The sequence below is a fragment of the Perna viridis genome, chromosome 9 (genome assembly GCF_037379345.1).
Source record: "Perna viridis isolate PV_CMFRI_1.1 ecotype Kerala chromosome 9, ASM3737934v1, whole genome shotgun sequence".
NCBI lineage: Eukaryota > Metazoa > Mollusca > Bivalvia > Mytilida > Mytilidae > Perna > Perna viridis.
The window spans coordinates 35,961,272-35,980,772 of NC_142453.1; the positions used below are offsets into that span (position 1 = coordinate 35,961,272).

At 34.4% G+C, this 19,501-nt stretch overlaps 20 non-coding genes across 20 annotated transcripts; 12 read left to right on the forward strand and 8 right to left on the reverse strand.

Moving 5' to 3' along the window:
- Positions 1–5,751: 5,751 nt before the first annotated feature.
- Positions 5,752–5,824, reverse strand: Trnar-ccu (transfer RNA arginine (anticodon CCU)). Its single transcript has one exon. It is a non-coding gene; the product is annotated as a tRNA-Arg (tRNA).
- A 370-nt stretch (positions 5,825–6,194) lies between these two features.
- On the forward strand, positions 6,195–6,313 carry LOC148608152 (5S ribosomal RNA). The gene has a single exon (XR_015915661.1). It is a non-coding gene; the product is annotated as a 5S ribosomal RNA (ribosomal RNA).
- Positions 6,314–6,480: 167 nt separating this feature from the next.
- LOC148608153 (5S ribosomal RNA) lies at positions 6,481–6,599 on the forward strand. The gene has a single exon (XR_015915663.1). It is a non-coding gene; the product is annotated as a 5S ribosomal RNA (ribosomal RNA).
- Positions 6,600–6,755: 156 nt separating this feature from the next.
- On the reverse strand, positions 6,756–6,828 carry Trnar-ccu (transfer RNA arginine (anticodon CCU)). The gene has a single exon. It is a non-coding gene; the product is annotated as a tRNA-Arg (tRNA).
- A 370-nt stretch (positions 6,829–7,198) lies between these two features.
- LOC148608155 (5S ribosomal RNA) lies at positions 7,199–7,317 on the forward strand. The gene has a single exon (XR_015915664.1). It is a non-coding gene; the product is annotated as a 5S ribosomal RNA (ribosomal RNA).
- A 168-nt stretch (positions 7,318–7,485) lies between these two features.
- On the forward strand, positions 7,486–7,604 carry LOC148608156 (5S ribosomal RNA). The gene has a single exon (XR_015915689.1). It is a non-coding gene; the product is annotated as a 5S ribosomal RNA (ribosomal RNA).
- Positions 7,605–14,810: 7,206 nt separating this feature from the next.
- Positions 14,811–14,929, forward strand: LOC148608157 (5S ribosomal RNA). Its single transcript, XR_015915736.1, has one exon. It is a non-coding gene; the product is annotated as a 5S ribosomal RNA (ribosomal RNA).
- Positions 14,930–15,087: 158 nt separating this feature from the next.
- Trnar-ccu (transfer RNA arginine (anticodon CCU)) lies at positions 15,088–15,160 on the reverse strand. Its single transcript has one exon. It is a non-coding gene; the product is annotated as a tRNA-Arg (tRNA).
- Positions 15,161–15,530: 370 nt separating this feature from the next.
- Positions 15,531–15,649, forward strand: LOC148608159 (5S ribosomal RNA). Its single transcript, XR_015915694.1, has one exon. It is a non-coding gene; the product is annotated as a 5S ribosomal RNA (ribosomal RNA).
- Positions 15,650–15,805: 156 nt separating this feature from the next.
- On the reverse strand, positions 15,806–15,878 carry Trnar-ccu (transfer RNA arginine (anticodon CCU)). The gene has a single exon. It is a non-coding gene; the product is annotated as a tRNA-Arg (tRNA).
- Positions 15,879–16,248: 370 nt separating this feature from the next.
- Positions 16,249–16,367, forward strand: LOC148608161 (5S ribosomal RNA). Its single transcript, XR_015915665.1, has one exon. It is a non-coding gene; the product is annotated as a 5S ribosomal RNA (ribosomal RNA).
- Positions 16,368–16,523: 156 nt separating this feature from the next.
- On the reverse strand, positions 16,524–16,596 carry Trnar-ccu (transfer RNA arginine (anticodon CCU)). The gene has a single exon. It is a non-coding gene; the product is annotated as a tRNA-Arg (tRNA).
- A 370-nt stretch (positions 16,597–16,966) lies between these two features.
- LOC148608163 (5S ribosomal RNA) lies at positions 16,967–17,085 on the forward strand. Its single transcript, XR_015915666.1, has one exon. It is a non-coding gene; the product is annotated as a 5S ribosomal RNA (ribosomal RNA).
- A 168-nt stretch (positions 17,086–17,253) lies between these two features.
- Positions 17,254–17,372, forward strand: LOC148608164 (5S ribosomal RNA). The gene has a single exon (XR_015915738.1). It is a non-coding gene; the product is annotated as a 5S ribosomal RNA (ribosomal RNA).
- A 169-nt stretch (positions 17,373–17,541) lies between these two features.
- LOC148608165 (5S ribosomal RNA) lies at positions 17,542–17,660 on the forward strand. Its single transcript, XR_015915667.1, has one exon. It is a non-coding gene; the product is annotated as a 5S ribosomal RNA (ribosomal RNA).
- A 156-nt stretch (positions 17,661–17,816) lies between these two features.
- On the reverse strand, positions 17,817–17,889 carry Trnar-ccu (transfer RNA arginine (anticodon CCU)). The gene has a single exon. It is a non-coding gene; the product is annotated as a tRNA-Arg (tRNA).
- Positions 17,890–18,259: 370 nt separating this feature from the next.
- Positions 18,260–18,378, forward strand: LOC148608167 (5S ribosomal RNA). The gene has a single exon (XR_015915668.1). It is a non-coding gene; the product is annotated as a 5S ribosomal RNA (ribosomal RNA).
- Positions 18,379–18,534: 156 nt separating this feature from the next.
- Positions 18,535–18,607, reverse strand: Trnar-ccu (transfer RNA arginine (anticodon CCU)). The gene has a single exon. It is a non-coding gene; the product is annotated as a tRNA-Arg (tRNA).
- A 370-nt stretch (positions 18,608–18,977) lies between these two features.
- On the forward strand, positions 18,978–19,096 carry LOC148608169 (5S ribosomal RNA). The gene has a single exon (XR_015915669.1). It is a non-coding gene; the product is annotated as a 5S ribosomal RNA (ribosomal RNA).
- Positions 19,097–19,252: 156 nt separating this feature from the next.
- Trnar-ccu (transfer RNA arginine (anticodon CCU)) lies at positions 19,253–19,325 on the reverse strand. The gene has a single exon. It is a non-coding gene; the product is annotated as a tRNA-Arg (tRNA).
- Between the last annotated feature and the right edge of the window lie 176 nt (positions 19,326–19,501).

The window sequence follows — 19,501 nt, forward strand, 5'->3', positions numbered from 1 at the left end:
ATATGTACTTCATCATTACTTATTCTTAATACAGGATTTTTGTTTAAATAATACTTTTCAAATAAATACATGTACTTCTTCTGTTTATAATACAAGTATGCATAATTCACATGTTTTTGCAGAACATTTTTAAAATATGGCACTATGTCCATCAATTTGTCATCCTTCATAGAGATATTTCTCCTCTTTACAACACAAAATCTTCTAGCACATAAAACTGTATTTACAAAGTATAAGTTTATATTTTTATCCTTCTTGAATAGACCAAAGTAACACATATAATTGAAATCTAGTGTATTGACAAAGTTTGCAGAACTATTACACAATATGTTATGTAAAAAATCTTTTAAAAAGTCATTGAACTGAGTCAAACATCTACACACAATAATCAAATGCTCCAAGTCCTCATGTACATCTTCGCAAACTGGACACATAGAATCAGCAGTAATATGACATCTCATCAGTTTCTCCTTAGTAAAGAAAACTCTATGGAAAATTTTAAATGATGACTCAATCCAATCACTCTGTAAAAATGAAAAGTTCAAAACTTTTTGAACTTTTTGAACATCAAAATCTGAAAATAATTCACTCCAGTATTTTACAGAATTAGGCTCCCGTGTTAATGTCTTTAACAGTATATCATAAAATGATCTTGTTGTATTAGGCAAAGCACACTTTCTACCATTTACACTGTAAATAATATTTAAAACATGTAGTTTACAAGTGTTGGCATTTTCTTCAACTAAAACCATATAATCTTGTGGAATACAATTCATAATACATTTCACTACTTTAATAATTTTATCAACGGAAACGTCAGGGAACTTTTGAGATACAATATCTTGAATATATGTTTCCTTCATAAAACCTTTCTTGCATTCATATGCTAAGTCCTTAATCTTGATAATACCTGCATCAATAAATGTTCTCAGATATAACATACTACCACCATTTACAATCATTGGATTACAGAAAAGGGGAACATCAAAAACGTTATTCACATTTATTTCTATTTCCATACTATGACGTATCTTCCCCCATGAATACAACATGCTTTTATAAAAATCAGGCAAACATCCTAATTGTCTATGAGTGAAATCACAAAACAATATTTCAACACCAAGATTCATTTCTTGTACTTTAGAAAAGAAATAAAGACATGTAATTTTCCAAACAGCATTATAATCCACATCTAATAGCCTACTTAAAAACTTTAGTCTAAATGCATACATTTTATGAAAAATGTCTGGAAAATTTAAACCACCATCTAACACCTTATTAGTTATTACATCATATGCAACTAGAGATGGTTTATCATTCCATAAAAAATTAATACATATCTTCTTAATTTCTAAATAATGTTTTTCTGGTATATTTACAACCATAAGAGTATACCAAAGTTTGCTCATCAATAATGTATTTATTACAGTTAATCTACCATGTATTGATAAGTGTCTCATTTTCCAAAAATTCAGTAACTTCAAAATAGATTGTACTTTGCAATCCCAATTCAAACTATCACAAAGAGATTTATCCTTGCCAATCCATATGCCTAAAATCTGTAAAACCCCATCACACTCTCTAATACTCCAAGCATCTAATTCATTTTTTGAAATAGTTCCAGTCCCCAACCAATGCCAAAATTTCTGATTTATCTTTATTTAATTTTGCCCCAGATGCTTGTTCATACAAATGTAAAACTTTAAAGGCTTCATTTACTGAATTTTTGTCAGATAATATTAAAGTGGTGTCATCAGCATGTGAAAAAATCTTTTCTTCAACATTTGTATTAGGAATATTCAAACCTCTAATACTACTATTCTTTTTAATCATTGTACTCAATGGTTCAGCTACTAATACATATAATAAAGCTGATATAGGACATCCTTGTTTTACAGAGTTCTTTAATTGAAAATATTTGGATAAGAACCCATTACACTTGACAGTGCTGAAAATGTCTGTATAAAATATTTTAATCCAAGAAATAAATTTCTCCCCAAATCCAAATTTCTGCAAGACAGAAAATAAATATTCATGTCCAACCCTGTCAAATGCTTTTTCCTGGTCAAGTTTCAACAAATAACATTCTAAATTATCCATTTCAACCAAATCAATAATATCTCTAACACTTGCAGTAGTGTCAGAAATATCTTTACCTATAATACAACAACTTTGAGTAGGTGATATAATTTTTGGTAATACAAACTTAAACCTGTTAGCCATTACTCTTGCTAAGATTTTATAATCAACATTTAATAAAGTTATAGGTCTAAAATTTTTCAACATAGACTTGTCACCTCTATTCTTATATATCAAATTTATCATACCATATCTCATAGATCTAGATAAAACTTTATTTTCTTCAATACTATCATAAATATATTTCAATACAGGCGTCAGTTCATCTAGAAAATAAAGATAAAATTCAATAGTTAATCCATCAGAGCCAGGCGTTTTGCCCTTTTTCATTCCTTTTAATGATTGTACAATCTCATCAATACATATATCATCATCACATTTAGTAATATCAATATCATCAACTTTAACATCAACACAATCTAACATGTCATTAATTGCATCATTGTCAGTATTTACACATGAAAACAATTTTTCATAAAAGTCATGTACAACATTTAGTAATTCCACAGTACTATTAACAGCATTTCCATCACAATTTTTCAAAGTACATATTAAATTCTTATTCTGTTTATACCTTTCTAAACTTAAAAAATAAGCAGTATTTTTGTCACTTTCTAAGGCATGTTGACATTTAGATCTTAATATAGCACCATTACATCTATGTTTTTCTATAGTCTCAAGTTCACTCTTTAATTCTAAGTACTTTACATGGTCAATTTTTATACCACAAGCAGACTTCACAGACAGTTCTTGTAATTTATTTTGCAATTTGAAGTATTGTCTGTTAATCTCTTTTTGTTTTTCTTTACCATATATTTGACTTATTCTCTTGATACTAAATTTCAAATTGTCCCACCAAATGAGTGGATTTGAATTATAAAAATCTGTACCTATTTCATCTTCTAACAATTTTCTGATCCTAGCAACATACTCTTCATCAGCTAATAAGGAGTGATTAAAAATCCAGATCCCTGGTTCTCTTTCAACCTCAGAAAAATCTAACTTCATACTCACAATACAATGATCACTAAAACAGGTATCTCTATAAAATATATTTTTGATACAAGACTTAATATTACTAGAAACTAAAAAATAGTCAATTCTACTCTGTGTTAAAAAACCTTGAACAACTTGTTTTCGTGAAAACATTTTAACACCTATATTTCTATCTCTCCAGACATCAAACAAACATTTTTCATTCATAATACTAGTAAGATGCTTCACAGACCTATCTGCATAAAAAGCAGTTTTTCCACTTTTATCTAAAGGAGACAGAGTAGTATTAAAATCACCAGCCACTATAACATAGCCATCTCCTTCAATTTTACTTTTACAAACTTCAAAAAAAAGACATTTCTCACTTACACTATTAGGAGCATATACATTAAAAATATCAACCGTTCTATCATTAATTATACCTTGAATATGGATAAATCTACCAGGTAAACATTCACAAACTTTAAATACATTTTTAAGACTTTTACTAACAAGAATAGCAACACCTTGTCTATTACAATTACTATTACTTGCAAAAATATCACCACTCCATAAAATCTTATCCTTCTTTAAATCTTCAAATGTATCATTATTCCAAAAAGTTTCTTGTAAACATACAATATCATATTTCCTTTCACTACATAATGAAAAAATACAATCTCTTTTATTTCTATCACAAAGACCATTGCAGTTAAGGCTTATAAAATTATAAGTAGCCATCACAAAAAGTAATATAATAATATCAACAATAGGACTCTCCATTTTTATTTACCAAATTTTTTTTGTACATTTGATAATTTTGCTGCCTTTATATTAGGCGTAACCTTAAGCTTACTCCTTCTTTTGATACCTAAATACTTCTTTTTCTTTTCAACGACAGTAAAATCATCTCCACTTGCCCCTAGACATTCATTAGTCAAAGGAAAAGTGTCCATACTAATCTCATCTAGAGAATCATATGAATATCTGACTCCCTCCTGGCTGCTTTTATCTTGTTCCAGGGAGGAGACAATACCATCTACAACTAATCTATCCGATTTAACATCATCTTTTAAAATATTTTCAGCAGAAAATTCAACACTTGATTTAACAAATTCAATTGATTGAGTATTACAATTGTTCAAGACTACATTATCATGTTTTGTACTTGTATCTGCCTTTACTTTTTCGTCACATTCACAGTCATCAATCACATCATCTTCCATCTCAAAACATTCATCATCTATGTCATCCCCACTACCATCATCACCAAGTTCAACAGTGCTAAGGTTAGCAACACCTAGAGCACTTCCTCTCGAAACAACTTTACCAGCATCTTCAGAATAATGACTAGCATCGTCATTCACCTTTGCATTTCCATTTTGATCTACAGGTGTACTTTCATTTTGATCAGTCATATCATCAACATTCGTACAGCTATTTTCCTTTACATTGCAATTCTCATCAATATAATCAATATTCTCGTCACACTCCTTGCTATCTTTCACATCTCCCTTCTTTGCAATGTTATCTCTAGACATTGTCTCCTGTAAACTTTCCATCTGAGATAATGGTGAGTATGTATTGTCAATGTGCAATTCCTTTCTAACACCACAGTTACATTTGTCTTTCTTATGAAAACAAAACGAACACTTGTTTTTCAAACATTTCCTACTTATGTGGCCCTGTTCACCACATTCAAAACATATAAATTCAGGGCAGTCTTTGTGCATATGTTCTGGGCTAAAGCATCCAGAGCAGACCTTGACTTGTTGGTTATGTATAACCCTGTAATAAGCTGTTTCTTTTTCATTTACAGAAAATTTCATGGAGTATGGTATTGCTACCATATTAGGCGGAAGTTTAGCTTTGAAAATACGAGTGCCATCATATACATTAATTTTGGACTTCATTCTATGCTTCTTTATTGGAGAAACAACCTCTACACCAATTTTAGAAAATCTGTCAATAATCTCTTCATCTGAAACATACATACTAAGATTCAATATCGAAACATATTTGAACTTTGCCTCCAGTTCGTTCACATTACAGATTTTGCCATCAAGGTTTAATTCACCAAGAATTGGTTCCATCAATTGTCTCTCTCTAAACACCACTTCAAAGCCAACTCCATTTTTCATCACACATGCCACAACGCTACCTAATCCACATTTACTTTCAATTTCATCAATTAGTTTTTCAGCCTTAACTGCACCAAAACCATCAATTACACAGCTTACTAACACCGTTTTCTCTTTAGAAAATTTGTCTTTAGAATTGAACCAATTCCGTTGGGACCTTTCTGCCCCGTTGCTGTCAAAGTTCGCCATTGGGGTTTACTTAGATCAGCAAACAACAAATCAAACACACCTTTCCTCCCCCTTTTTCCTGCAACGAAAACGCAGGAAAAGGGGATACTAAACGAATATTAGTCTGTAATATATATCACATACAGTCATATAATACAAAATAAACTTCAACAACTGTTTATAAACACATATGTGGCGAATAACTCACCAAATTCAGAATAATTTCCGGACGACACTTTGTTTACATGTTGAACATGGTACATCCAAAAACCAACCTGTTTTCTCTTCTATGTGGATAAATTTGAAAGAACAGATGTTGTAAAAAGTATACCTCCGACGGGACTCGAACCCGCAATCCCCGGCTTAGGAGGCCGGTGCCTTATCCATTGGGCCACGGAGGCTTCCACAAAAGATGTCGTTAAATATGAATGTCATTTGTGTGCTGAATGACTGTTGTCAACAAATGCTGAAAGTTGAAAAATGTATAGTAAAGAAGTCTTTAAATCTATTTCTCCAAAACAGAAGATCACCCAAGTGGTATAATGTATCATTTCCTTTCATCAGAGGATAAAAGAGCACGATTGCAAAAATTGTATCATGAAAATGCAGTTTAGACAGTCATGTACTGAGATGTTCCTTGCTAAAAAATGATTGAATCTATTGTTTTGTAGTTTTTATAAACATTCTGATCTAAATTTTTGCCAAATTGAGTAAAGAAAGCCAGCTTCCGGTGATTCGAAGCTTTATATGTGCTTATTTTAATAAACTAGTGTCTACGACCATATCACGTTGAAAGCACCGGTTCTCGTCTGATCACCGAAGTTAAGCAACGTCGAGCCCGGTTAGTACTTGGATGGGTGACCGCCTGGGAATACCGGGTGCCGTAGACAATACACTTTTTCTTGGTTTCTAATTTGCTTCTTTGTATGTTTGCTAGCTGGATCTTTTTTTCTTTTTTATTGAAAGATTTGTAAAATTAAAGTCGAAAAGGTGACGTTTTATCTTCTATGTGGATAAATTTGAAAGAACAGATATGTGCTTATTTTAATAAACTAGTGTCTACGACCATATCACGTTGAAAGCACCGGTTCTCGTCTGATCACCGAAGTTAAGCAACGTCGAGCCCGGTTAGTACTTGGATGGGTGACCGCCTGGGAATACCGGGTGCCGTAGACAATACACTTTTTCTTGGTTTCTAATTTGCTTCTTTGTATGTTTGCTAGCTGGATCTTTTTTTTCTTTTTATTGAAAGATTTGCAAAATTAAAGTCGAAAAGGTGACGTTTTATCTTCTATGTGGATAAATTTGAAAGAACAGATGTTGTAAAAAGTATACCTCCGACGGGACTCGAACCCGCAATCCCCGGCTTAGGAGGCCGGTGCCTTATCCATTGGGCCACGGAGGCTTCCACAAAAGATGTCGTTAAATATGAATGTCATTTGTGTGCTGAATGACTGTTGTCAACAAATGCTGAAACTTGAAAAATGTATAGTAAAGAAGTCTTTAAATCTATTTCTCCAAAACAAAGGATCACCCAAGTGGTATAATGTATCATATCCTTTCATCAGAGGATAAAAGAGCACGATTGCAAAAATTGTATCATGAAAATGCAGTTTAGACAGTCATGTACTGAGATGTTCCTTGCTAAAAAATGATTGAATCTATTGTTTTGTAGTTTTTATAAACATTCTGATCTAAATTTTTGCCAAATTGAGTAAAGAAAGCCAGCTTCCGGTGATTCGAAGCTTTATATGTGCTTATTTTAATAAACTAGTGTCTACGACCATATCACGTTGAAAGCACCGGTTCTCGTCTGATCACCGAAGTTAAGCAACGTCGAGCCCGGTTAGTACTTGGATGGGTGACCGCCTGGGAATACCGGGTGCCGTAGACAATACACTTTTTCTTGGTTTCTAATTTGCTTCTTTGTATGTTTGCTAGCTGGATCTTTTTTTTCTTTTTTATTGAAAGATTTGTAAAATTAAAGTCGAAAAGGTCATGTTTTATCTTCTGTGTGGATAAATTTGAAAGAACAGATATGTGCTTATTTTAATAAACTAGTGTCTACGACCATATCACGTTGAAAGCACCGGTTCTCGTCTGATCACCGAAGTTAAGCAACGTCGAGCCCGGTTAGTACTTGGATGGGTGGCCGCCTGGGAATACCGGGTGCCGTAGACAATACACTTTTTGTTGGTTTCTAATTTGCTTCTTTGTATGTTTGCTAGCTGGATCTTTTTTTTCTTTTTATTGAAAGATTTGCAAAATTAAAGTCGAAAAGGTGACGTTTTATCTTCTATGTGGATAAATTTGAAAGAACAGATGTTGTAAAAAGTATACCTCCGACGGGACTCGAACCCGCAATCCCCGGCTTAGGAGGCCGGTGCCTTTTTTTTATCATTTATTAAAATTATAATACATACAATACAATAAAAACGGAATCGGACAATCCCCGAAATCCGCTATCACAGTGCTAAATATTAAATACTATAATGTGGAGCTTATCTTGTACATCTGTGAGGGATTCCATCATTGATGTAATTAATCCAATGTCTTTATTTACTTGTATAGTATTGAGTGTTGGGTGCAGAAGTTATCAGTGCCGTCTATTGGTTTCTTTGTATATAAAAAAATAATCCGGAACCAATAGAAGACCCTGTCCATATGCATGCACTATCCAGGGGAGATCACAACTGTGGTCTCATTAAAGTCATAATTACTTAAGTTATTCTTCTTTGTATACTGAACCATAGCAGCGGGCAATTTTGACTTGTACTGTCACCCTGATTCTAAGAAGTTTTGGGGTGTTATCATTAGTCACCTTTTTTAATATGTATATATGACTAAAACCCTTTAGAATTCTTTCAGGTGTTATTATTAGTCACCCTCATAAAGTTACATATGGTACCGTTACATTTTACTCGTAAATTTAATGTGTATACACGGCTAACTTAAATACTCTTTAATATATTTAAGGGTGTTATCATTAGTCACCCTGGTGCAAATGTAAATAATAGATGGAAAACCTCATTTGTACTGTGTTTAAAATATCACAACACACCATTGAAAATATTTCATATGTTCTAAATAACATCGAAATTAATAGTTTTGAAGCCCACTCTTAATATGTATTAACCACAAAGGAGGTACACAACACTGCAAGCCAAACCAACAAAAGTCATTTTCACATGTTATAGCCCGAAATAAACTACAGATAGAATTTTCGATGTTTTCACAGCCTTATGTAATCATTCGTGACCACATTTGCATAAGTATCATTGCATTCATTCAATTGGTTAGAGGGAAAATAGATATAACCTACAGTCCCAGAGTAACTATTAACGTCATTTCTATGTGTTCATACTATTCATGTACGTGTATGTGTAAATTGTAAAGTTATCCATTTTGTTTACTGTACACTGTGTAGATAAAAGACAACGACTACCAATCAACTAAATGCAACAAAGTATATCACCATCGGCCCGCACCAGACTTAGTCGAACCTAACGATAGGTGGCAAGCGCCTCTCTACCGACCAGTAAATAAGCAAATTCCGTGCAGGGCAATGACTAATGTACCAACTAAAATTTAAATAATTAGAACCCAAAAACTGCCAGACTGAAGTCTACCTCCCCAGTAGCTACAGAAATAAAACTACCTTATCATTCTGTATTTTCAATAGTGTGTTGTTTCGTAAAAAATATTTTTCAAAAAACCACATTTGATTTTTCATCTTATAAAATGAATATGCGTACTCTACATACTTCTGCATTGTGTACTTAAATAAACGTAAAGTATCCAAGTTTTTACCTTTAAAAACGAGAATATTCCTAACTTTAAAAATGCACAATCTAGCAATACTTAATAAAAAGTTCAAAAAATGAACATTTACTATGTTGGAAGACCTCAAATAGCCAAAATATATCAGTTCGTCATAGTTGATCATGTTTACAATATCAGGTGGGACATTAATAAATATGTTATGTAATAAATCTTTCAGGTAATCATGTACTGATTTTAATTTCGTACAAAAAATAAACAGGTGTGCTAAATCCTCAGTACAATACCCGCACGCTTTACATGTATTGGTATCTACCTGACTAAATTTAGACAGTTTATCAAGTGTGAAAATTGCTCTATTAACCAGCCTATAATTCAAACAATGAAGATCTGGACAAAGTCCCACCTGATTGGCTACTGAGTACACTTGTCTAAAATTGATCGATGGAAATTTCTCCGCCCACTTTAACTCAGAGGTCGGTTTTTCAAAGAAAGTAGACATGAAGAGTTTGTATATTTGTTTTGTTACAGCCGTCAATAATGGAATTTCTGCATTATTTTCAAAGCAAAGCATTATTTGTGGGACGCAATTAGCATTGACCGGATTGTTATGTCGGAGCAATATTTTCCATTCGTCAGGAATACAACGCAATATCTTGTTAAAAGCGGATTCGATTGTGTATGGTTTTTCGTCCGGAAATCTACGATGAATAATTTCTACTATCGCATCAGAAGTGAAAAATCCAGGAATGAATTCATAACACACATCCTTAATTTGAATCAAACCGGCTTGTGCAAAGTCGTCAAAAAGAAGCATCTTACCGTTGTGTGTTATTTTCGGGTTACAAAATATCGGATTACTGTAGGCATGTTGAACTTCAATTTGAAATTTCAACTTGGATTTTATTCTGTAAAAAGCTGCAAACATCTCCTGATAATAAAGAGGCAACCTTTTCAGCTGAGCAGAATTCAAAAATGTGTACACAATATTCTGCTTAAGATTCATGTGATCAATTTTGAAAATAAAATAATCTAGTGTTACTTTCCAAATGGATGTACAATCAGGATCTAAATATTTCCGGAGAAATTTTATCCGGAATGCTTGCATCTTTATAAAAATATCAGGAATATTTAACCCACCGGAAAGTTTTTCACCAACTATAGTTTGATATTTCACTAAATGCGCTTTGTTTTGCCACAGAAACTTCATGACGGCTACTCGAAGTTCATTTTTTACATATTCCGGTAGCGGACAAACTGTGAGAGTATAGTAAAACCGTGATATAATTAACGATGTCAAAACCGTGGCTCGACCGGGTAATGTTAAATCTCGTTTTAGCCAGAAAAATAAAATAGTTTTTATTTTCTTAAGCTTGTCTCTCCAGTTGAGGTCGTCACACGCATTTCGGTTTTTACCAACGTAAATGCCTAGCACTTTTGTAACATCTTCACATCTTTGTATTTCTAATTTATTTAGCTCGTTATCAGATAATGTTCCGGACCCGAGACACATAATTTCTGATTTTTGCTTGTTGATTTTCGCACCGGACGCATCACTATAAAGTTTCAAAACATTGAAAACTTCATCTATCGAGTTTTTGTCACTTGTGAAAATATTCGTGTCATCTGCGTGTTGAAATATTCGCGCTTCTCTTTCAGATTTCGGAATTGTTACTCCTCGTATAGTTTGATTTTTTGCTATGGCTTGTCCTAGTGGTTCTGCGGCGATAACGTACAATAACGCGGAAAGCGGACATCCTTGTTTTATAGAATTTTTAAGCTTAACATACTTGGTCAAGAAGCCATTGCATTTGACACTACTGTTAACATTTTTGTAAAATATTTTAATCCACTCTATAAATTTTGGACCAAAGCCAAATTTCTGTAAAACAAGAAAAAGGTAATCATGATCAACTTTATCAAAGGCTTTCTCTTGGTCTACTTTGATCAGATATGCTTCTAAATTATCGTTTTCAATTATTTCTATCAGATCTCGAATACTCGAAGTCGTATCAGCAATATCACGACCTAAAATACAACACGTTTGGCTATTCGATATTAATTTAGGCAGAACGAATTTTAGTCGGTTCGACATGATGCGAGCCATTATTTTGTAATCAACGCATAATAAAGAAATCGGTCTGAAATTCTTTAATGAATTTTTATCACCTCTGTTTTTATAGATTAAGGTTATAACCCCATGTCTCATTGATCTAGTCATAATCTGCTCTTCTTGAATAATACTAAATATTTTCATAAAAATATTTTCAAACAAATGATAAAACCTGCAAAAAAATTCCGCAGTTAAACCATCCGGACCCGGCGATTTATTTTTTGTCATACTAAATAGTGCCGTTTTAATTTCGTCGCAAGTAAAATCAGCTTCTAAATTTTCCATATCATTTTCCGGAACTTTTTTGGTAATAAAATCTAAAATCTCATGTGCGCTATTCTTGTTAATGTGCGTACAGGAATACAACTCCTCATAAAAGGACCTCACTTCTTCTAAAATTTGTTCAGTTGTATTTACAATGATACCTTCTTTTGTTTTCAACTCTTTGATAGCATTACTTTTTTGCTTATATTTTTCAAGCTCTAAAAAATACTTAGAATTTTTATCACCTTCAATAGCCCAGTGAGCTTTAGAGCGTAATATAGCTCCTTTGCAGATTATGTCCTCGTAACTTTTAAGTTTTAATTTAATTTCTTCAAATTTATTTATATCAACCTCTTCATCATTTGCCACAGCAAGAGAGAACTTTTCGAATTCTCTTTGAATTTTAAAATATTCCGATCTTTCGGCACGCTTTTTATCTTTTGAAACTACTTTAGATAGTTGTTTAATCTTAAATTTTAAATTATCATACCAAATCAGTGGCTCGTCATCATATAGTCTACACTGTTTTTCAGTTTCTATTAATTTCTCAATTTTTAAAACAAACTCTTCATCATTTAACAGTGTGTTATTAAACACCCATAATCCTGGACCTCTCTCAACTTCACAAAATTCTATATTTAAAACTACTAAAGAATGATCACTGAAAGTGCTGTGCTTATGATAAATATTTTTGACAAAAACAGAAAAAGATTTTGGAATAAAGATGAAGTCAATCCTACTCTGAATGAGAATATTTTGAACCACTCGGCGCCAAGAGTACACTCGAGCATTTGGATTCCTTGAGCGCCATACATCATAAAGGTTGAAATTGTCACAAAATTTACTAATAGATTTATAAGCTTTGTCTTCAGTGTGTTGTGATCTGCCACACCTATCAAGTGTTGACATAGATGTATTCAAATCCCCCAACAGAATGACATTTTCGGGGTCAGATAACTTATCTAATATGCTGTCAAAAAACTTGCTCCTCTCAAGGACTAAATTAGGAGCATAACAATTAACAATATCAAAAACTTTGTCATCCTGGTGAAGCTGTATTTGAATACACCTACCATCGAAACCCTGTATATATTTTACTTCATTTTCTATTTTTTTGCTTATTAAAAAGGCCACACCTTGTCTGTGAATATCACTACATGAATGAAATATTTGACCACTCCAGAACTTAGACAAATTCTCAATTAAATCTTCTGACCAAAAAGTTTCTTGTAACCCTACAACATCATAATAATTTTCAGAACAGTAAGTACATAACTGCTGAAATTTTGACAAGTCTCGAAGACCATTTACATTGAAAGAAACAATACTTATCATCTGAAAGATAATAATAAATTGAAAAAGATTTAATTGGATGAATTTGATTCTGTTAATTTGTTTCTGGGATCCATTCTTATCTTTTTCAATTCATCTTTCGAAAACTTTGGACCATTCACCAATCTTTTGCGGCGAATTTTCACCATATTCACAGCCAACTCCTCATCAGTCATCTCAGTGTCACTATTTATACCAGAGGGGGCAGAATTAGTGTGATGAGGAGGGGATTGTGAAGTAGAGGGGGGAGGGCTAGTTGATTTTTCATTACTTTTTTTAACAGGTAAATCAACAAAAGAGTTATTGTCTAATTGTTCCGTCTGATTTCCACCAGAGGCCATCAGGTTTAGTTCCTCGTCAGATTGTCCATTATCATCACCATTTTCTCCAGATTTATGTGTATCATCATGATTGTTATCATTTATGCTCTCATCATGTTCATTTGTAACAGGATCATCATCTTTTTCTCTACCATTAGCAACATCAACATCATCATCTTTGATATCATCATACTCATCATCACTGCCTATCTCATCTTTTTCGACATTCTCATCAGTGTCGATCTCCTCATTATCATCATTGTTTTGGGACTCATGTGTGTCATCGGGCCAACTGGGGCACTTACATCTCGTCACATGCAGATTACACTTACTACATGGAGGAGTGTTACAAAATCGGGCTAAGTGCCCAAGCCTTAAACACTTGAAACATCTGTTTTCTGGACATTTCGAAAACACATGATCGGTTTCAAAGCATTTGGTACAAACTTTCCTCTGATTATCGTGTGTCACACGAATATACTCAAACGAGTTAACACCTGTTGGTAATTTCATCGTGTAAGGGAGGCTTTTAATTTCATTGTTAAATTTCACCACAACATACCTCGTGCCATTTTCCACTTGAGTGCCTGGGTGAACGTTTCGTTTCATCGATGACTTCACTTCAAGGCCAAGATTAACTAATTTATCTGTTATTTCCGAGTCTGCAACGTAGTGTGAAACATTGAAGAAACTAACAACTTTTTGCTCGGAAAAAATCTGTTTGGGTTTAAAAGATTTACTTTCAACCTTAAAACCAGTATCAACCAAAAGTTCCACAGCATCAGTTTGTTTGAGTGTTATTTCAAAGAAATTACCGCTTTTTGGTACACACGCTTCCACCATTCCCTCCCCAACTTCCTTTTCAATACTTGCAATGACATCAGCTGCCTTTATACGTTTATTATCACCAACATCAACTGACACTGTGTGTTCCTTCAGTTTTCGGGTTTTGGAACGGGGCTCCCCCCTTTCACCCGACATGGTGAGGGGAGGGCTAAACTGTCACAAAATGTCAAAATATGGACAAATAAAGGTTCTATACTTCACCAATAATGACACTAAATCAATACATGGACCAACCATCAACTGATGGCTGGTTTTAAACAGCAAAAACTTCGGATTTTCTCTCAGCTAAATCAGGTACGTCCGCTCACCTTGAAAGCTTAACCGGCAAAAGGCCGGTGCCTTATCCATTGGGCCACGGAGGCTTCCACAAAAGATGTCGTTAAATATGAATGTCATTTGTGTGCTGAATGACTGTTGTCAACAAATGCTGAAACTTGAAAAATGTATAGTAAAGAAGTCTTTAAATCTATTTCTCCAAAACAGAAGATCACCCAAGTGGTATAATGTATCATTTCCTTTCATCAGAGGATAAAAGAGCACGATTGCAAAAATTGTATCATGAAAATGCAGTTTAGACAGTCATGTACTGAGATGTTCCTTGCTAAAAAATGATTGAATCTATTGTTTTGTAGTTTTTATAAACATTCTGATCTAAATTTTTGCCAAATTGAGTAAAGAAAGCCAGCTTCCGGTGATTCGAAGCTTTATATGTGCTTATTTTAATAAACTAGTGTCTACGACCATATCACGTTGAAAACACCGGTTCTCGTCTGATCACCGAAGTTAAGCAACGTCGAGCCCGGTTAGTACTTGGATGGGTGACCGCCTGGGAATACCGGGTGCCGTAGACAATACACTTTTTCTTGGTTTCTAATTTGCTTCTTTGTATGTTTGCTAGCTGGATCTTTTTTTTCTTTTTATTGAAAGATTTGCAAAAATTAAAGTCGAAAAGGTGACGTTTTATCTTCTATGTGGATAAATTTGAAAGAACAGATGTTGTAAAAAAGTATACCTCCCACGGGACTCGAACCCGCAATACCCGGCTTAGGAGGCCGGTGCCTTATCCATTGGGCCACGGAGGCTTCCACAAAAGATGTCGTTAAATATGAATGTCATTTGTGTGCTGAATGACTGTTGTCAACAAATGCTGAAAGTTGAAAAATGTATAGTAAAGAAGTCTTTAAATCTATTTCTCCAAAACAGAAGATCACCCAAGTGGTATAATGTATCATTTCCTTTCATCAGAGGATAAAAGAGCACGATTGCAAAAATTGTATCATGAAAATGCAGTTTAGACAGTCATGTACTGAGATGTTCCTTGCTAAAAAATGATTGAATCTATTGTTTTGTAGTTTTTATAAACATTCTGATCTAAATTTTTGCCAAATTGAGTAAAGAAAGCCAGCTTCCGGTGATTCGAAGCTTTATATGTGCTTATTTTAATAAACTAGTGTCTACGACCATATCACGTTGAAAGCACCGGTTCTCGTCTGATCACCGAAGTTAAGCAACATCGAGCCCGGTTAGTACTTGGATGGGTGACCGCCTGGGAATACCGGGTGCCGTAGACAATACACTTTTTCTTGGTTTCTAATTTGCTTCTTTGTATGTTTGCTAGCTGGATCTTTTTTTTCTTTTTATTGAAAGATTTGCAAAATTAAAGTCGAAAAGGTGACGTTTTATCTTCTATGTGGATAAATTTGAAAGAACAGATGTTGTAAAAAGTATACCTCCGACGGGACTCGAACCCGCAATCCCCGGCTTAGGAGGCCGGTGCCTTATCCATTGGGCCACGGAGGCTTCCACAAAAGATGTCGTTAAATATGAATGTCATTTGTGTGCTGAATGACTGTTGTCAACAAATGCTGAAAGTTGAAAAATGTATAGTAAAGAAGTCTTTAAATCTATTTCTCCAAAACAGAAGATCACCCAAGTGGTATAATGTATCATTTCCTTTCATCAGAGGATAAAAGAGCACGATTGCAAAAATTGTATCATGAAAATGCAGTTTAGACAGTCATGTACTGAGATGTTCCTTGCTAAAAAATGATTGAATCTATTGTTTTGTAGTTTTTATAAACATTCTGATCTAAATTTTTGCCAAATTGAGTAAAGAAAGCCAGCTTCCGGTGATTCGAAGCTTTATATGTGCTTATTTTAATAAACTAGTGTCTACGACCATATCACGTTGAAAGCACCGGTTCTCGTCTGATCACCGAAGTTAAGCAACGTCGAGCCCGGTTAGTACTTGGATGGGTGACCGCCTGGGAATACCGGGTGCCGTAGACAATACACTTTTTCTTGGTTTCTAATTTGCTTCTTTGTATGTTTGCTAGCTGGATCTTTTTTTTCTTTTTATTGAAAGATTTGCAAAATTAAAGTCGAAAAGGTGACGTTTTATCTTCTATGTGGATAAATTTGAAAGAACAGATGTTGTAAAAAGTATACCTCCGACGGGACTCGAACCCGCAATCCCCGGCTTAGGAGGCCGGTGCCTTATCCATTGGGCCACGGAGGCTTCCACAAAAGATGTCGTTAAATATGAATGTCATTTGTGTGCTGAATGACTGTTGTCAACAAATGCTGAAAGTTGAAAAATGTATAGTAAAGAAGTCTTTAAATCTATTTCTCCAAAACAGAAGATCACCCAAGTGGTATAATGTATCATTTCCTTTCATCAGAGGATAAAAGAGCACGATTGCAAAAATTGTATCATGAAAATGCAGTTTAGACAGTCATGTACTGAGATGTTCCTTGCTAAAAAATGATTGAATCTATTGTTTTGTAGTTTTTATAAACATTCTGATCTAAATTTTTGCCAAATTGAGTAAAGAAAGCCAGCTTCCGGTGATTCGAAGCTTTATATGTGCTTATTTTAATAAACTAGTGTCTACGACCATATCACGTTGAAAGCACCGGTTCTCGTCTGATCACCGAAGTTAAGCAACGTCGAGCCCGGTTAGTACTTGGATGGGTGACCGCCTGGGAATACCGGGTGCCGTAGACAATACACTTTTTCTTGGTTTCTAATTTGCTTCTTTGTATGTTTGCTAGCTGGATCTTTTTTTTCTTTTTTATTGAAAGATTTGTAAAATTAAAGTCGAAAAGGTCATGTTTTATCTTCTATGTGGATAAATTTGAAAGAACAGATATGTGCTTATTTTAATAAACTAGTGTCTACGACCATATCACGTTGAAAACACCGGTTCTCGTCTGATCACCGAAGTTAAGCAACGTCGAGCCCGGTTAGTACTTGGATGGGTGACCGCCTGGGAATACCGGGTGCCGTAGACAATACACTTTTTCTTGGTTTCTAATTTGCTTCTTTGTATGTTTGCTAGCTGGATCTTTTTTTTTCTTTTTTATTGAAAGATTTGTAAAATTAAAGTCGAAAAGGTCATGTTTTATCTTCTATGTGGATAAATTTGAAAGAACAGATATGTGCTTATTTTAATAAACTAGTGTCTACGACCATATCACGTTGAAAGCACCGGTTCTCGTCTGATCACCGAAGTTAAGCAACGTCGAGCCCGGTTAGTACTTGGATGGGTGACCGCCTGGGAATACCGGGTGCCGTAGACAATACACTTTTTCTTGGTTTCTAATTTGCTTCTTTGTATGTTTGCTAGCTGGATCTTTTTTTTCTTTTTATTGAAAGATTTGCAAAATTAAAGTCGAAAAGGTGACGTTTTATCTTCTATGTGGATAAATTTGAAAGAACAGATGTTGTAAAAAGTATACCTCCGACGGGACTCGAACCCGCAATCCCCGGCTTAGGAGGCCGGTGCCTTATCCATTGGGCCACGGAGGCTTCCACAAAAGATGTCGTTAAATATGAATGTCATTTGTGTGCTGAATGACTGTTGTCAACAAATGCTGAAAGTTGAAAAATGTATAGTAAAGAAGTCTTTAAATCTATTTCTCCAAAACAGAAGATCACCCAAGTGGTATAATGTATCATTTCCTTTCATCAGAGGATAAAAGAGCACGATTGCAAAAATTGTATCATGAAAATGCAGTTTAGACAGTCATGTACTGAGATGTTCCTTGCTAAAAAATGATTGAATCTATTGTTTTGTAGTTTTTATAAACATTCTGATCTAAATTTTTGCCAAATTGAGTAAAGAAAGCCAGCTTCCGGTGATTCGAAGCTTTATATGTGCTTATTTTAATAAACTAGTGTCTACGACCATATCACGTTGAAAGCACCGGTTCTCGTCTGATCACCGAAGTTAAGCAACGTCGAGCCCGGTTAGTACTTGGATGGGTGACCGCCTGGGAATACCGGGTGCCGTAGACAATACACTTTTTCTTGGTTTCTAATTTGCTTCTTTGTATGTTTGCTAGCTGGATCTTTTTTTTCTTTTTATTGAAAGATTTGCAAAATTAAAGTCGAAAAGGTGACGTTTTATCTTCTATGTGGATAAATTTGAAAGAACAGATGTTGTAAAAAGTATACCTCCGACGGGACTCGAACCCGCAATCCCCGGCTTAGGAGGCCGGTGCCTTATCCATTGGGCCACGGAGGCTTCCACAAAAGATGTCGTTAAATATGAATGTCATTTGTGTGCTGAATGACTGTTGTCAACAAATGCTGAAAGTTGAAAAATGTATAGTAAAGAAGTCTTTAAATCTATTTCTCCAAAACAGAAGATCACCCAAGTGGTATAATGTATCATTTCCTTTCATCAGAGGATAAAAGAGCACGATTGCAAAAATTGTATCATGAAAATGCAGTTTAGACAGTCATGTACTGAGATGTTCCTTGCTAAAAAATGATTGAATCTATTGTTTTGTAGTTTTTATAAACATTCTGATCTAAATTTTTGCCAAATTGAGTAAAGAAAGCCAGCTTCCGGTGATTCGAAGCTTTATATGTGCTTATTTTAATAAACTAGTGTCTACGACCATATCACGTTGAAAGCACCGGTTCTCGTCTGATCACCGAAGTTAAGCAACGTCGAGCCCGGTTAGTACTTGGATGGGTGACCGCCTGGGAATACCGGGTGCCGTAGACAATACACTTTTTCTTGGTTTCTAATTTGCTTCTTTGTATGTTTGCTAGCTGGATCTTTTTTTTCTTTTTATTGAAAGATTTGCAAAATTAAAGTCGAAAAGGTGACGTTTTATCTTCTATGTGGATAAATTTGAAAGAACAGATGTTGTAAAAAGTATACCTCCGACGGGACTCGAACCCGCAATCCCCGGCTTAGGAGGCCGGTGCCTTATCCATTGGGCCACGGAGGCTTCCACAAAAGATGTCGTTAAATATGAATGTCATTTGTGTGCTGAATGACTGTTGTCAACAAATGCTGAAAGTTGAAAAATGTATAGTAAAGAAGTCTTTAAATCTATTTCTCCAAAACAGAAGATCACCCAAGTGGTATAATGTATCATTTCCTTTCATCAGAGGATAAAAGAGC